The 12,938-nt window shown below is 31.5% G+C and overlaps 1 protein-coding gene across 3 annotated transcripts in view; it reads right to left on the bottom strand.

Moving 5' to 3' along the window:
- Nucleotides 1-12,938, bottom strand: part of LOC108909678 (potassium voltage-gated channel protein Shab) — a 193,582-nt gene that overhangs the window by 132,678 nt on the left and 47,966 nt on the right. Inside the window, exon 1 of one of the 3 annotated variants that reach the window (XM_018714075.1) lies at nt 12,828-12,908. The exons of the other annotated variants lie outside the window; for them this stretch is intronic. The gene's annotated coding sequence lies outside the window, so the exon portion shown is untranslated. Of the gene's footprint in view, nt 1-12,827; nt 12,909-12,938 lie in introns of those variants that run through there. 3 annotated transcript variants of the gene reach the window in all.

Raw genomic sequence — 12,938 nt, 5'->3', positions numbered from 1 at the left:
GCCACTTGTCTTATTGCTGTCATTTCATTTGTATGCTAATTTCTATTAAGTATTATTCGTACCTAATTAAAATTACATCTTAGCTTACTTTAAATTGTATACTCGTATACATAAATGTGAGATAGAATGCCGAGAGTTTCGTTTTTGGAGTTACATGAAATCAGTTGTTTAGGAGAAACGATAAACACCTTAGAAGAACTTTAACAGCAGGTTTTAAATGCTGCAGTCATTTCCCGTTATAGATGTATACTTTAAAATAAGACAATCTTTTAATAAACGCGTTGATAAATGTATTGAAGTTAGAAATGGACATTTTGAGCAATTATTGTCAAGAAGGCATATTTTTACTAATGTTTACCATTTTACTGTTCATTACAATTTTTAATTCTAAATAAACCCTGGTTTTAAAATTTCTAAATTATTTTAATTATTTTAACTATTAGCATTGGAAGTTTCAAAGCCAAATTCTCGAAAACGGTGCGAGACAGCTATTTTCATAAAGTTTACCTTTCTTTTGTAAAAAAAATTGGAAAATAAGAATTTGATACCAAAGATGAGATACCTTAAAGTACAAAAAAATATGTCGTTTTACTAGTTTAACTATAACCAAAATGTGAACAAATTTCAATTCCTCTACCCAAAGAACCTCAAACCCCAAAATTTTGTATAGATATTTGCATTTATTAAATGGAAATAAACTGAAATAATATTTTACATTTAACACCCTGTATCTCTTTAAATATCAACTTTTGGACTAAGGTAAGTTCGGCTAAATCGTAATATTTTTGCTTCGGGAATCTACCCATGAATGTTGGTCCATTACCTCGGGACCACTCTGTATATCTAGAAGGATTTTTAAGATACTCAAAAAAAAACATGCTATCTACCATCCCTCTTTCAGGCGGTACATATCTCTTAATACACAGTATATTTTAAGAAATTATTATATTATGTTGATCGCGACCTATTCAATATATATTAAAATCCTATAGCTCCGTCTGCGTCGCACGATCGCCCCGAAAAAGCGTCGACTTACTACCACAAAGGCTTTTCGGGGGAGCCGCGCAGCGGCGACCCTCGGGGGGCGAAGTCCCCCGCCTGCCTTTCTTCGTCCCAACGTCGTATTTCGATGGCGATTTTTTGCCGTCTTCGAGGTGAATTTTGAGTTTTCCTCGGGCTCTGCGAGGGGCGTGGCCCAATTTTTGTGTGAAAAGCGATAGTCCGACACGCCCACCCGCTGAAATCTGGCGGTCGCCGATCGCCTCGAATCGCTCGCGGGTACGGCTTTTTTATTTTTTATTTCCCCCCTTTTCTACGATATTTCATTTAAAACCGTGCCGAAGATACTCATATTTATCGACCGGATGCCTTCTTCCAACTTTTTATGTACAACTTTCCGCGAAATCAAACGCGGGATTCGAAATGCGACCGTAAATACATTCAAATGCACTTTCTCGCGGGCCGGAAAACATGCATTTTGCTCCACAGAATTCCTATTGTCCGAGCCGGGATGCGGCGTGCGACTGGGCACCGAGTGCCCGGCCGTTCGTCCTCGGTCGTTCTGGAGCATTTTTGTAACGTTATTTTCGCGATTTCGTACTTAATTTTTGCCTTTTTCTGGGGTCTTCTCGACGACAGACGACCATTTCACAAGCCGGAAAGATTGAAGCTTTAAGACACGCCCACTCGGAGAAAATTAACGTCGTTAGAAACGTCACATTAATTATGTCAAAATAATTTCACGCCAAACGTCAAATATGTCTGTAGGATAGCGGCAAACCGTTATTTTACCTTACTAGGCCTTTTTAAAACGTTAATGTGTAGCTACGCCACGATATGTACAGGTATTTCATTAGGTACCTGTTTATTACGACTTACTACCATTTTACATACTTGACATGTCAGCTATGTCAGGAAGTAGGTACCCTTTAAAATTGCCTAAATCCTTTAAAAGACCTTACACGTTTGTATTAGTACATTTGCTTCGTGGACGACAATCCAGTACCTCCAGCTTTCTGATTCTGAAGATATTTTTTTTTGCCCCCCACAACGATAGGTTAGTGATCGTATTATTAAACCTTTAAAATGAAAAAAGTTTGCAAGTTCCAAGTTCCTGAACCGCTCACACAGCAGACACTACTGTCAAGTGTCAGTTTTATGTCACAAAATGGCTGTTCTCCGTTGAATTGTAAATTTCCAACTTTCGTGTATTTGTGTAAAAGGAGCTAAAGCGGGGGACGATTTCTATCGTTTCCGATGTGTCTCTGAACCTTTCATTAGAGTTTTTTCCCCCAAAAGGAAAATTACGTTTAGCAGGCCTTTCGATGGTGTCCCACATATGGTTTCATATTTGAATCTGTCACCAGATTGAAAACATTATTTTAATGTACTGACAAGTAAACAAAATGCAATCTTTAACATAGTGATTCCTTACAAAAAGTAACCTCTGCCGGGGTAGTATTAGACATTACGTTCCGGGGAAAATCTGCGATATTTCAAAACAGACCTCGAAGATCTATTACCCAAAATCAAGAAATCGACCCCATCTGAGACTCCCGTAATCTGTCAAATCGGATAAACCCGTAAGTGTACCTACACTCAGAAAAGCAACATGACCGAATGTGGGTGCTTTTAGAAAACAGAAGTCTCGAGTGTTGAATTTGTGTCTTCCAGTAACCCTTTCTTCAAATCAAGTATATAATATGATTTTCCCCCGTCTGTTGGAGTCTGCATTGCCAGTGCACACCACGCTGTATTACCAATGATTGAAAGTCCCCACTGCGAGTGAAATGTGAATGTGTACAAAAATAAAACAAAATTTACCTTCTTTTCTGTGTCCGTAAGGTATATATGTATGTTCCTTTAACATTGTTACATGTAATTAATGGCGCATAGATACTGTGCAATTTACTTCATAAATTATACCTTTAATAGAGTGTTTTTTTTCATCTTCTATAGTAGGAAAATAGTAAACTTTTGACAATTTATTTTTATCAATTTATTTGTTACATACTTAGTTTTTTGAATAGTTGATATTGAGATAAATTATTTCAGTTAATATGTATATATACTTAAAACATTTCTACAAGAAATATATGAGAAAAACTTTCTCCTACTCCCTCAAAAAAAATGAAGTCTTTTAGTATCGATCTGTTAAAAACATAGTGATGGTTCTAAATATGAGTGATTTTATTTCGGTATTTGTACGAGTCACAGCTTAGATTCTCTATGTTAAGGATTAATATTTGTTTTTATTTTGTCCAAATTCTACTACAAATATTAAAATGCTATGACATGATTGTATATAAGCCTGTACAAAGAATTTTATTGATACAAGATTTTATATGTATTGTTTTCCAAAGCTGCTTTCAGGGGTAATCATTACTTTATCCATCTCACCTTTGATGTAACTCCAACTACACTAATTTTGAGAAAAACATGGCAAAGTCATTCCAAACTATCCTAAATTAATTTCATTTTATAAAAAATATTATTTTGAAGTTTTCATATACCAATCACAGTATATACCTATCTACCTAAAATTACCTATACTGCAACAGTAATTATTTTTAATTGAGGAATGAGTCCAAGGGATTAATTTATCTATATGAAAATTAAAAAAAAAGGTGAGTACCTGTATACTTCCATACATACATATGTGAAACAAGCTATAAAGTTATAAAAAATCTTTAATCTGTTTATTGAATGAATGCGTTAAATTAATATTTATTAATGAAATTTACAAAAATTACTAAATATATATTTTTATGCAACTATGACGATTAATGTTAAGAAAATAGGAACTAGGTCTATATGTGCAGGAGGAATAAATTGTTACATTTTAAATAAATTTATTTTTTCCACAACAAAAATAATATACACGTCCAAAAAAAATTATTAAAAAAGGGTTAAATGTAGGTCCTTGGTGTACATTTAAAAAAATCATCATCATCAAATATGCAGGGTGTTCCAGAAAATTGTTACCCATCAAAGTTATGATTTTTTAAATGGGAAAACCTAGATTTTGTACAGATTTTATAATAGTTTCATTATGAATTCAATGATAAACCAAAAGGTATTAATTTTAATTATTTTTGAGAATTTTGCTTCTGTCGACGTTGTCTGTTCGGCGCAAAGGTAGTCCTATAACATAACATATTTACAAAACATTTTTTCTATAGAAGGTATACTTATTACCTAATTAATTCATTTTGTAGATCTCTCATAATCGTTGGGAGTAAAATGTAGACAGCATATTGTAGAGGTATTTTGGTTGAATTTATCCGCTTTTTACATCGATTTATCCATTCCTTTCTAATTGTGGATGAACATTATTTGCTTTTGGAAATAAATGAAACAAGTTTACACTTTCTTTCTTAAGGCTTAACCTGTTGCTTTTACATGAAACAACAGCACAATTCTGCCCAGGCATTCCAATCTGTAACAGCAAAAATAAAGTTTAAAAATACTTTTTTTCTGTTTATCAAGAAAACTTACCAAACTGTTAAATACGCCCGACAAATTCATCGTTTGAAGACCAAAAAAAAAACAAAATAAAGTTTATTACACAAAATCTCGAATGTATATATAATGTTGTTAAACGTCTATTATCATTGTACAACGTTAAAAAATAAGCAAATTGCCACTAAACGCACGAGAACACATAACCAAAACGTATACAGACATTTGTGTAATGACAATAAATTTGCACTGACCAGTGAGCCAGTGACCACTGATGGATAGTCACAAATGTCACAACCGTTCAGTATTCCGTCCGCAGATATGTCCGACAGGCTAACGTTGTTCTATGGCATTAAGCTATCCTGAGGGTTTTTCGATTTGGCAAGAATAGTAGCTATCAGCAGCTAATAGCAACTTAGAGTTACTCTGAACTGATATTAGTTGCTATTAGGTACCATTTTTGCCAAAACGAAAGTACCTCTGTTATATACGATTCTTGGCTATTATCTACTAATAGTTACTATTTTTGCCAAATCGAAAGGCCCTCAGGAGCGCTTCCTTTACCAATTGGTAAACTGTTGACATATTGAATTAACCCATTGACAATTAAATTTATTAGAGATGACACTAACAATTCAAAAAGTCCATGTTTTAAAAGTACCAACATGTCAACACAAAAATAGACTGAGAGGTGATTATTTAGCGGTAAAATTTACGTTCTATTATTAAGGTCTACAATTCAATTACCAATGGGGACCGAAATATATTCCTTTACTTATTTCCACATTTTACTTTTATTATGGAATATTCATTTTAAGAAGTAAAAAATATAAATTTTCAAATAGATTTTCATACACAGGATGTCCACAGAAATTACGTCAAAGTACAAACGGTGCAAAAGGCTTCTATATATTTAAAACATTTATTAATTGCAATATTTTTATGAAAAATTTTATATCGTAGTAATCATATGCTTTTTGCAAAGGTATGTACCTACCGAATGTTTAATAAAAATGACACAGGTGAACTTTGATTTTACTTATCTTTTCACTTTTTCTAATTTTTTTTTTAATCTTTTCATGAATAGTTATATAGTTACTAACCAAAGGGTTTTTTTGAAAATGTATATACTGTATGTTCTACATAACTGACCCAAGGCAAAATTATCGGCTTCTGTGTATTTCAGAAATTTATTGTGGCAATATTTTTATGAAAAATCTTATATTGTAGAAATCAGAGGCATTTTGCAAATTTACATACTGAGTGTTTCATAAAAATGACACAGGCGGACTAGGATTTTTTTCTCATGTCACTACCTACCTAAATTTTCAAATAGATATTTCTACACACGGTGTCTTATTAACCAAATGTTTTTTGCAATTTATGTACAGGATGTTTCATAAAACTGACACAGATGGACCAGATTTTCTCTTATCCATTTTGTTAATTTTTTCACTAAATCTTTTGAAGAAAAGTTGTATATTTATTGAGCAGCCGCTTTTTAGAAAATCCATATATGTACTGGGTGATCTACAAAATTGACCCACATCCGAAACGGGCAATTTTTTTCCTTTTTCACTTTTAACTTTGTTTTTATACTAAAATCTTTTAATGAAAAATTGTATATTTAATAACCGGATGTCTTTTTGAATCTTTATATTGAATGTTCCACAATACTGATGCAGATTAAAATTATGAGTAGAAGGAAACTTTCCTTATTGTTTTTTCCATTTTCATATTTTGTACTGAAATCTGGAATATTTTTATGAAAAATCTTATACCCTACCAATCAGGTGTTTTTTGCAACTTATGTACAGGATGATTCGTAAAACTTACACAGGTGGATTAGATTTTTCCATTTTTCATTTTTTTAATTTTTTCTTTAAATCTTTTGAAGAAAAGTCGCTTTTTTAAAAATCCATATACTAGATGTTCTAAAGAATTAAGGGCAGTTTTGTTTCTTTTCACTTTTAGCTTTGTCTTTATTTACTACAGTCTTTTAATGAAAATTTGTATATTTATGAAGCAGATGTTTTAACTTATTATTTTACCATTTCTGCCTCACCTACGTAGTCTTTGGATGAAAAATTTTATATTTACTAACCAGATGCCCTTTTTTGAAGTTTGGAAGAAACTTTTCTTATTCTTTTCTCCAGCGGGGCCTACTCTTTTTTGAGAAACATTCTCATCAAACTTTTATATACAGGGTGTGTAAAAACCAAAGTATAGGGTGTTTAAAAAAATGTTATATTTACTAACTGGCGAGGAGAGCACCGCGGAGCGGTGCTCGGGCCGCGCGCAGCGCGGCTCGAGGGCCGAAGGCCCGAGAGAAAGGTCAAACTTCGCGTCAGCAAAGTTTGCCTGCCTTTCTAGTCTTTTAAAATCTTAATAAACGGTTGTCTGCAAATGTTTACACTGTCAATATTGAAGGCGAGGAAATTGTACAATCTCAGTAATCAAATAAACATTATTTGATATCTCGCATTGCCGAATAGATAAATAAAGGAAATCACAACCTACCACAATTTTCTTTGTCTCGTTCATGTTTTCATAACGGAATTTCCGCTTCTGGGATGTGGGCTAGGAGCTTAATCAGATTTACATCTATATATTTCTTTTTTTTTTCAAACAGGGTGGTTAAATTATTTCTATAAGTGTCACTAACCTTAGTTTATAGAAAATTTCAAATCAGTGTCTGTTCTACAAAGCTGTTTGTCTTTTTTGGGCGGGACTTTTTGCATTTTTTATATTTTTTTCCAAAAAGATTTGGTTAAAATACTTAACACTTATTTATATCGTATTTCATTATTTTGATTGTTTTTGTACAAAAAAGTGATGCAAATGTAGGAATTAAAGAAGTTCTTCAAATATCCGCTTTAATTGACATAATTTTTTAAATTTTGGTACAATGATTTTTAAAGCTTTTAAACATATCTTACCGAATGATATCAAACAATGTCCTTTGATATCAGAAATCTAGGTATGCAAAATATATCTAATCTCACAGATTCCTAACTGTTGATATTACGGACAACTACTCCAGCCAAGGGCAAATAAGTGTAAGGAAAGAAAATTATTTCCGATCTCAATTGAAGACCAAGGAGGCAGTATGTACCAGGTTCGGTCGCTACACAGCATTGAAATATTTGTAAAACTTGTTCCCATATTTATTTAGCCATACCCAGATGCAGGTCTCGTTGAATTAAACGTGGAGGTAGTAGAACTGTATACGACCAGTTGAAGAATGCGCGCGCGGGAAAACGCCGCTCAAACACAGCCGCACTTGGCGACTGAGCCATAAATTTCAGTTGACAAATTGTCTAACAGTGCAGTGCAGCAATGCTGAATTATTTTATTGTAGATTATTTTTATTTAATAACTTTTCTAACCTAAACTAACAACCTTTCGCCATACTTTCCTGGCAAGTATGTTCATACCTTCCCGTTGATTCTTGGCGGACAGTAATATATTTTAATGAAAATGTAAATGCTTTTTGATGTCATAACCAAAATCAAAATATGTTGTTGGCCAAATGAATATATAATAGAAATTTTCTGCACATTATATACAAATTATTATAATTTTTTACCTTCAACAGAAAACATTTTTAGAGACGCCTTTGAAACTCATTAAATTTTATTGCTAGGCGTTTTTATACATGTTCAACTGACTTCGGAAAAACTATAACAAGTGAAAGACATTTCACTTTCGTTTCAAACAATTATTATGAAAATGGTAGACAGTTAATCTGTGAATTATTTTATCCAGTATCCACTAATCGAAGTTGTGGTAAAACCCAATAAAATGAGACTAAGTAATCTTTTTTACACTCCGTAGATTAAAACTATCAGCAATTTCAGATTTACTTTTATCACTATGAACAAAAACAAACGAAAATTTGCTGATGCAATTCAAATGCTTGCCGAGATAATTTGAGAACTACGTTGTATTAAAAAAAAATTGTATTATAAATGTTTTTGACATAAATTTAGTGTCATGGATCGACAAAAAATTCACGCTTATCAAATACGTCGGATTTTTTTTTGGTGATTTTACGATATAAAATTTAATGCAGAAGATCGAAATCGTGTTGGAACGTGCTTCCACGTGCCGTAATATTATCGTTAGATTAAGATAAAAATCTGTTTTATGCGATTAAATAAAAAATATATATCCCATCAAAAAAAAAAAATACAATCACTTGTCTTTTTTAAAAATGCATTGCAATATATTTATTTTTTTCTTATAAATCCTTAATTTTTCGAAAAAACTTAGTAAGTGAATGGGGCTTTTTAGACATACTTATTTTTTAAAAGGAAATAATTTTATCGGAAAAAAAATATAAAAAAACGTCATAGGAGTTGATTATTTCCTTACAAAAATACTTTAGGGTAGAAAAAATTTCAAAAAGTGTAGTTTTTTGACAGATAATGTTCGCCAAGTTTAGTTTCTTTAGCGTGATATACCTATACCATGTACCTACATGGAAGATAAAAAAGAAAAACATTATTTTTTTTTAATTTTTGGAGGGGGCAGTTTTTCTAAAAAAAATTTATACCAAAGACACCTATTAATTTTCATCAGAGAATCGCCTCTCACATGTTTTCGGTGTTATTTAGATACACCCTGTATACAAAGTTGCACGCAGGCCGAATTATAGGCGTTCAAAGTAAGGTTTCGAATTTGAAAAATATATAAATATCTACAACGTATAAACGTAAAAACTAAATTAACAAAAAGAAATTATTAGCCACAAGTTAGATAAATTGTTCAAAATAATAACCTCAGACACACATTTTTCGCTGCATATGAAAATTATTCTAATCAATAACTCGTGATCATAGATCATCTATCAAGTTACATTTTTAGGTAATAAATACGTTTTCAAATTGGCCAAAGAACAAAAAATCCGTAAGGGCTTAAGGGCGGATCTCATGGTCAATTTATAACACTTATGTATCTAAACTGTGCCTATAAGCCTCACCCGAGTTTAACTTAGTAAAAAACTTGTAAATAGATAAATTTGGTTAAATAAAAATATTTTGGGCACACCTCAATGCATTTGCTCTGTGTCTTTATGTACTATCGGTAAAGCAAATATTAGGAGACAATTGGCATCACCTGTATAATATAGATTCTACTCACACATACGGATAGTAGTACGGTAACATACATACACAAAAGTGAGTAAAAAATACATTTTTTATTAAGCGAATCTAGTAAATGAATACAGGGTGTTTCTTAATAGAGGTCACAAATCCAGTGGTCAAAAAAATGGGTTTTTTGTTATATAAATGGGGGGTTTTAGGACAGCTATTGTCCAGCTACAGCGTGTCGAAAATTAAAAAAAAATCAATTTCTAATTTTTAATTTCTAAACCGCTTGAGATAATTTAAACAAATTCGGAGTGCATATTTAGTATGACAGTAAGTATGAAACAAAAAATTAATAGCTCTATAAACTTACCAGTAGCGGATGTGTAAGTGTCATCGATCATTATTTGCCAAAAAACATGTATATCACCCTGTATAATATAAAAATAAAATAGGTCATCATATACGCCATTTTATCATAGTCACTTTTTGTTTCTTTACACTTTTTTGTATTCCAAACCGATTAACAACAAAATTGATCAAATGCATTTTTACGATACTCATTAAACTAGGTAGGTACTTAAAATACAAAATAATTAATTAACAATGGAATTATTTTACTATGATTTATTATAACAAATGGTGGATATGGCCACCTTCAGCCAAAATACATGCTTCAGATCTTCTTGAAATTACAGCTCGAACACGTGCAAAAATTCCAGGAGTAGTTCTTATCACATCACAGCCAGCTATAATTTGTTGATGTAAGTGCTCCTCAGATTCAATGTGAACCTTATAAACTAATGTCTTGAGATGTCCCCAAACAAAAAAATCGATAGGGTTCATATCGGGTGATAAGCGTGGCCACGTTATTACTTAATCTTTCATTTAAAAATTCACGAGCAGTCAAACTAAAAGTGGGGGAGCCCCATCGTGCATAAACCACATTCTTTCTCTTAACGCATAGGGAACATCGTCAAGTAGTTCAGAAAAAACGTTTTCAAAAAAATGTCTGTAGGGGGCACCGGTTAAAGTAGATAAAAAGTAAGACCTAACAAGAAAATTTCCAATAATAACTATCCATATATTCAAAGAAAACTGATGTAATAGAGATTCCTTTGTGGCATAAGAGTTTTCATCAGTCCAAACGTGTTTATTATGGAAGTTCATTATAGCATCTCTGAAAAAAATTAGCTTCGTCGGTAAACAACATGGAAACGGTAAAGTCAACATTTTGTTCAATTGTTTGCAAAATTCAGTTGCAAAATTGTAGGCGAGCGGGATAGTTTTGCGGCAGCAAGGCTTCAACCCTTTGTATGTGATACTAAATATGCACACAAAATTTGTTTAAATTATCTCAAGCGGTTTATAAATCAAAAATTAAAAACTGATTTTTTTCAATTTTTGACACGCTGTAGCTGATCAATGGCTATCCTAAGACCCCACATTTATATAATAAAAAATCCTTATTTTTTGCCACAGAATACGCCCCTGGATTTTTTACCTCTACTTAGAAACACCCTGTATACAGACACAAAACGAATTACGAATAATTATAACAGCTGTTCAAAATGTTTCGCCATCTAAGTGATATTTGTTACACCAAAAACTTTAAATAACCACACAAAATAGTAGCCTAGTTTAGGTCTGGTGAGCGAGATGGCAAAAAAGGTGGCTAATCTAGTTTTCGTTTCGTATTTTTTTACTAGATTTGATTAATAAAAATTCTTAAAATTTTCAGTTTTTTTAAACCACAGTATTACAGTAAATTATGCCAAAAAGTCCAAAATTATAAATAATATAAATGTTTTGTTTTTTGCTCACTAATTGTGTGTCTCTGCATAAGCGAATATATTTAACACCCTGACCTATATATCCTTAAAATAGGTGGTCTTGAACAAACAAAGAATAAATTCAGAAGGATACAAGTCATTGCTGAAACTACAAGTACTCATAAATGTCACTAAGTTTATATCAATATACCTACTTACTACTTAAATGAGGATATGGTAGGTACTTACTGATTTAATTTATCAATGTGTTGATATTGTGTGATTGGAACAATTTCCACAAAACGATTTGAGATTTTCAGTTCCAAAATAAAGGTATGTTCCCTTTAATGCCTCAATTTTCACCATTGTCTAATAGCTACATCAGGAGTAAACTACAAAAATTGTTAAAAAAAGCAATGTAAAAATTGATACAAGCAACAATAGTTAAGTTACAGAATTAGATGACATATTTAAAACTTACATAACTTCGGTACAATATTGTTTAACAGTATTAAAACAAATTGATCACTAAAATATCAATGAGCTGAATTATTTTATTGTTTCAATCATAAATACATAAAAGAATGACAAAAAATAACTCCAAGAACTCCTTCGATAGATTTCTTATTAATATAAATGTTACTCAACTGTTTAACATCTGATTTAAAATTATCGACGTTTTTATCAATATGATACATTTCTAAAAGTAATATGCTTTTGCAATTATTCTAGTGATCTAAAATTTATATATTTTTATAATCAAACTCGTGTTCCTTAAAAGGGGTAAAATTTTCAATTTGCTGATATTTGACTGATCAAATCCACACATTCATTATTATACTGTTATACTACTGATGTTATTAAGTTTTACATAAATATTTAATCTAATTCTGTAAGTACTGTTTTATTTTATGCTAGTATTAATTTTTTTAACATCATTGTTTTTCTAATTTTTGCAGTTTATCTATTAAAGAACAGTGAAATGTTGAGGTAGGTATAGTCAAAAGTTTTATTTTGGAACAGAAAACCTGAAATCGTTGTGTGTTACTAATAAAAATCATAGCTTTCCAATAACTGTGTTCTTTTGCACAAAATTGTTGAATTAAACGAAACCATGGTTTAAAAATTTAAAAATTATATTTTTTACAAACATAATTCACGTTCTGTCGTGGGCCTATTTTAATATACAGTGTGGACCATTTCGATGATGATGATTTGACCGATACATGCATCACCAAAATGATCCACACTGTATGTAATTTGGAATAATTCATTTTTTTTTCAGAAATTATCTGATTTACGTTAAAATACTTAGTAGTAATTAATACAAACATAAGTTAAAATAAAAAATAGTAGCTGTAGCTGTATGACAAAAATAATTAGGAAAGATATGTAATTTGGTATCCTTTAAAAATGCATGTGGTAAAAGGCGACATAATTTGTATTTCAAGGGCAGTAGGCTATAAATGGTTCTATATAATAATTAGTAATAATTTATTACCTGGTGTTCTGAATCAGGCCAGCTTGCTGTACATCCTTGGTCTTGTTCGTATTCCATATTCTGAAAATGTTTCTATATTCCGTTTATTGTACTTAATAGTACATAGATAAA

The sequence above is a fragment of the Anoplophora glabripennis genome, unplaced genomic scaffold, assembly GCF_000390285.2.
Source record: "Anoplophora glabripennis isolate ALB-LARVAE unplaced genomic scaffold, Agla_2.0 scaffold451, whole genome shotgun sequence".
Lineage (NCBI taxonomy): Eukaryota > Metazoa > Arthropoda > Insecta > Coleoptera > Cerambycidae > Anoplophora > Anoplophora glabripennis.
Note: the sequence above shows the minus strand (reverse complement) of the source record. Positions and strands in the feature narration are given on the sequence as shown.